Below are 5,679 nucleotides of genomic sequence, written 5' to 3'. Positions count from 1 at the left end.
TTTGGTGAAGATTCAGATAACGCAAAAGCCACTGAGTTTTCATAAGTACTGACATGTCAGCACTAGTCAGTATTTTCAAGGCATTGGTTGCCATTTAAAATGTTTTGTGTTTAACTTATTTATTTACATATTAGAGACCTGATGCACAAAATTCATACACTCGGGGTGGAGTTGGGAGGTCCCTCAGTCTGGCCTGCTTCCTCTTGCAGTCCAGAAGTCCTCGGGGAATGTCTGACTGGCAGCTTAGTCCTGCTCCCCACAGTCAGACATCCTTAGTGCTGCTGTGGAGGTAGGAGGGGCTCACACCACCACCACTGAGCTCTCCAGCAATGAGCCCAACTCAGGGCTTCTGGATGAGCTGTGCTCACATTGTGGGAGTGCACTGACCACCAGGAGGCAGCTCCTGCATTGAATGTCTGCCTGCTCATGGTCAGTGTGCAACATAGCAACCAATCATTCTGCCATTCGTCCTTTTTATTATATAGGATTTCAGAATATTCATTGTTTTATATAAATTTTTAGGAGGGATATTAATTCCCAATTGCTATCTTATCTAATAAAATATTAATATGAAAATTGACCATACCTCCTCTACATCCACAAGCCATGCCCATCAGTCATGCCCACCAGGCAATCAGAACGAGTATGCAAATTAACCCCAACCAAGATGGCTGCAGCCACAGAGAGGTTTGGGTTTCCCAGGCAATGGAGGAAGCCAAGCTTTCCACCTGCCTTAGCCAGCCTAAGCTTCCACTCAAGGCTACAAAGTTTCAATTATAGAAGGTAAACAAATCCAAACAGAAATGGCAGCAGCCACAGAGCAAGCAGAAGACTTGGCTCCACCCCAGGCTACAAAGTTTCAATTGTAGAAGATAAATAAATTCCAGGTACCAGGGCCTCCACTTGGGCTGCTGGGGGGTGTGGCTGGCCTGCAAACCACCATAGGTCCCTTGCCCAGGCCACCGCACACCCCAAGAGAACCCCCACCTTGATCTGGGACACCCTTCAAGGAAAACCAGATGGCCCCCACCTGTGCACCAGGCCTCTATCCTATCTAATAAAAGAGTAATAAGCAGATTGACCATCATTCCAACAAATAAGATCAAGATAGCTGCTCCCATGTGGTCAAAGATCCTGCCCCCATGTGGAAACAAGATGGTCACCACAAGATGGCCTGCAAGGGAGGGCAGTTGTGGGTGATCAGGCCAGTAGGGGAGGGCAGTTGGGAATGATCAACCCTGCAGGGGAGGGCAGTTAGGGGTGACCAGGCTGGCAGAGGAGGGAAGTTGGGGGCAAACAGACTGGCAGGGGAGCAATGAGACATCAATCAGGCTGGCATGAGATAAGGGGTGATCAGGCTGGCAAGCAGAAGCAGTTAGGGGCAATCAGGAAAGCAGGCAGGAGAGCAGTTGGGAGCTAGCGGTCCTGGATTGTGAGATGGATGTCCATCTGCCCATTTAGGCCCAATCCCAATGGGGCCCCAGATTGGAGAGGGTGCAGGCTGGGCTGAGGGTCACCATAACCCTCTTCCCCCTGTGCATGAATTTCATGCACTGGGCCTCTAATTGTGATATATACCATAAAACTAGTGTCTTAAAACAATGAAAATTTATTACTGCATGATTCTGGAAGACAAAAGTCCAAAATGCTTCTATAAAGGGTAAAACAGCATGCTATTAGGGCTTTATTCCTCCATGGAGGCTCTTGGGATGAATCTGTTTTCCTGTATGTTCCAGCTTCTAAAGAGCTGCCCATATTCTTTGGCAAATTCTCGCATCAATGTGATGTCTGCTTTCCTCTTCAGATATCTTTTTCTGACTCTCTTCCTTCTTATTTTCCCTCATAAGGGCCCTTTGGATTATGTTGCATGCACCTGGATAACCCAGGATAATTTCATGCTTTGAAAACTCTTTAATTTAATCACATCTGCAAGTTAACATATTTATAAGTTCCGTGGTAAGGATGTAGACACTTTTGAATAGTCATTATTCTCTCTACCACATAGGTTTGAATTTTTAATGAAATTAATTTATTTTTTTATTATATAGATTTTTTTTAATTTCACAGAATACATTTTACATTAAAGATTCTCACAGTGAGAAAAAACAATTTATTATTTAAAGTTTTGTATTTGTGAATATTATTTTGGGACAACTAAAATGAACACATTTGAGGAGTTAAGTATCAGCTTAGAACATGTAATATTTTGATACCTTTACAGGGTACCTCTTCCCTCTGACTGGAACTTCTCTATATTCAGAAGTCCTCCAGGCTCTTTTTACCAGGACTTAGAAATTAGTAATGTGAAATATCCTGATAGTAATAGCATTTCCTAACTTTAAAGTTTCCCAAAGACATATAACCATCAGTAACTGGTATCAACTAAACTAAGGGGAAAAATTTTCAAACATTAAGTGTTGTATAAGTTTCTTCTGGCTTTACTTATTAATTAATAGATTTTCCTCTCTCCATAATTCTTAGGGAAAATATAGAATTTTGATTAGTTATTGACAGTAATAAAGCTGAATTCCCTTTAAGAGTTTGGTAAATTAAAATGCAAAAGCTCATATATAATGTTCAGTTACATTGTGAGCCTTGAAAAGCTGGAGGATAACCTCATTCACTTACCAGAATGTGGAACTCTGTCTCACAATTTTTTGGATACAATTCCTCTCAAACCTTTTCCTCACAGATTAAATTCTATAACTATTCAGGTGACTAGGAGAAGAAGTTTATCTCACCAGTGGACTAATCTGTTATTTCTTCCTTATTGTGAGATGAATGGCATGACAGAGCAGAGGCAAAGAAGTGTACAATCAATTTCAAGGTATTAAGTCAGTGCTTTCATAACATAACAACAGCTTTCAATATCCCCACATGATAGTTGAAATAACAAAGCCCAGCAAAGGTGAAAGCCCAGAGAGCCAAGAGGCCTGCCTTGGCATATTTCTGCAATGCATCCTTTTCAACATAGTCAATAACAACTTGTCCCAAGGCCCCAGTGACTATGGAGAGAGAGAGGAGTGCAGCCAGGGAGTAGTCCATCACAGAAGAAGGATTCAAATATGCAGCTGGAAGTAGGCCCAGAAGCAAAACACTGACAACCCTCTCACCAGTTCAGTGGAGAGACACAGCTTTGGAACCAGAATGGTGGTTGGGTGACAGGCGAATGTGCTATATTCCACACCATCTTGAGGTAGGTTGGTCCTGGAGAAATGCTGCTATTTGAGCAAGTCTGACTAGTGGGGTTCGGAGGAAAGGGAGCTTGGCCTCCTCAGGCAACGCAGAGGGCACTCAGCCTCCACACACTCGCCATCTCCCTCCTAGAGGTTCAAGGTCATCTAATGAAATTAATTTAAAGTGGTGATAGGAAACGTGAAAATCTGGAAAAAAAGAAGATGAAAGAAACCATTTCAAAGTAATATATGGATCTTACTATGAGAACTTAGGCATAAGAGTAATGTTTTCCTGTTTTTTTTTATAATTCTGCCAGTACTGTTGAAATAATATATTCTGCAAACCAGTCTGCAAGCTCAGGTTTTCATCTTAGCAAAGAAGGAAATGCAGATACTTATTAAAATTTGATTAAAAACATTGTCAGGTCTTTATTAAATAGCATACTGTTCTGTTTTTAGTCTTGGATGAAGGTTCAAGAGAATTTTATTTGCTCTAATCCTTGGCTAATCCTGAATATAAACACAGAAGTGTTTGTTCTTCTATGTGTTATCATAGACATTAAAATCCTCCTATTGACTTTTATAGTCAGTAAAAAATAGAAAGGTGAGAATGTGGATGAACTGTTCTAGAGAGAGTGAAATTTACCAAACATCTAGCTGAGACAATTCTCACCTCCTTCCATTTATTAAATTTATAAACAAAATTGATATCAAAGATGATTCCAAAGGCATTGATTCTATGACCTCACAAGGGAGAAACTTGAGCAGTGGAAAGTCTATATTTATAGCAATATGCATCTTCAACATAATTACATATTTATGAGATTTTTACCATGACTATGTCTATTTGGAATATAATTTAGCATAGTCAAATTTGTTTGGCCTAAAGCCATAAATATAATGAATGTTAATCTAGTTACATGACTAAGACTGTAAAACCTGTAGGGGGGTCTAAATGTAGTGTTTATATATTAAATTATCTTAGCACTTGTATAAATAAACAGTTTGTCTTTAGGTTTATAGACATGGTATAGGGGAACAGAAACATTCATAATTTAAATATAACAGTAGAATTGCATTAATTATATCTGCAAATATTATAAATACTGGTACAACAAGGGTTACATTTTTTACAGCCTATTACATTATGTATATCCACATTATAAAATTATCTTTAAAATTCTGTATACTGGTATTATAGCAAATTCTTCTGTTGATGAGATTCTAGGTTGAGAAAATATGTGTTGCCTGGAAGGCTTGACTCAACCTTGACCTATGAACCAGGAAGTCATGTTTGATTCCAGGCCAGGGCACATGCCTGGGTTGTGGGCTTGATCTCCAGTTTTGAGCATGCAGAAGGCAGCTGATCAATGATTCTCTCTCATCTTAGATGTTTCTGTTTCTCTCTCTCTCCCTTCCTCTCTGAAATCAACAAAAATATATTTTTAAAAAGAAAAATTGTGCTAATTAACAGATGCCACTTTATTTTTACACTAGAGACCTGGAGCTCAAAACTTGTGCCCCGGTAAGGTCCCTAGGCCTGACTAGTAATCAGAGCCCATCTGTGGGTCGACCAGCAAGGAGATTGGGGAACCTCTGCTGGCACCTACTTGGCTGGCCTGGCATCACCTGCTTGCCAGCCGTGCCCCCCCACCCCCCACCCCTCACTACCTCCGCTGGTCAGGACTGTGGGCTGGAGGCAGCTCCTGCATTGAGTGTCTGCCTGTTGGTAGTCAGTGCATGTCATAGCAATTGGTCGTCCCACAGGTTGTTCTGATGTTCAGTCAATTCACATATTAATCTTTTATTATATAGGATCAAACATATTATTTTGGTTTTTTCAACTGATGATTTCATTTAGAATTTTATGTGATATTTTTATAATAACTATCATGTTTTTAGTATAATCATCTCCCCAAGCTTACATATTTATTTTTGTCTTTATTATTGAAAGTATTACATATGCCCTTTTTTCCCCAAATTTGCTTCTCTCAACCAGCCCTGCCCCCACCCCCACATAAGGCCTTCAAAATATTGTTGTCTGTGTCCATGGGTTATGCATATGTGGATACAAGTTCATTACTGGATCTCTTCCTACCAACCCACCCTTCCCTGCCTTCTCTCTGAGGTTTGACAGTCTATTTGATACTTCAATGACTCTTGGTCTGTTTTTGATCATCAGTTTATTTGTTCATTAGTTTCCACATGTGAGTGAGATTGTGTGATACTTATCTTTCTCTGACTGGATTATTTAATTTATCATAATGCTCTTCAGATCCATCCATACTGTTGCAAATGATAAAAATTCTTTCTCTTTTACAGCTGCATAGCATTCCATTGTGCAGATGTATCACAGTTTTTTGCTTTTCTTAAAATTTTTGTTTGTTTTGTTTTGTCTTTTGCATATCTATATCTATACCTACATATATCTATATTTTTTATTTTAAACTTTATTGTTGAAACTCTTACATGGGCCCTTCTCTCCCCACCCCCATTAACCTCT

At 39.7% G+C, this 5,679-nt stretch overlaps 1 pseudogene; it reads right to left on the bottom strand.

Annotated features, from left to right (window-relative positions):
* Positions 1 to 2,844: 2,844 nt before the first annotated feature.
* LOC118706741 lies at positions 2,845 to 3,336 on the bottom strand (annotated as a pseudogene).
* Between the last annotated feature and the right edge of the window lie 2,343 nt (positions 3,337 to 5,679).

This window comes from Pipistrellus kuhlii, unplaced genomic scaffold (assembly GCF_014108245.1).
Source record: "Pipistrellus kuhlii isolate mPipKuh1 unplaced genomic scaffold, mPipKuh1.p scaffold_m20_p_54, whole genome shotgun sequence".
Classification (NCBI taxonomy): Eukaryota; Metazoa; Chordata; class Mammalia; order Chiroptera; family Vespertilionidae; genus Pipistrellus; species Pipistrellus kuhlii.
The sequence above is the reverse complement of the archived record's forward strand: the minus strand, read 5'-3'. Positions and strand labels throughout refer to the sequence as shown.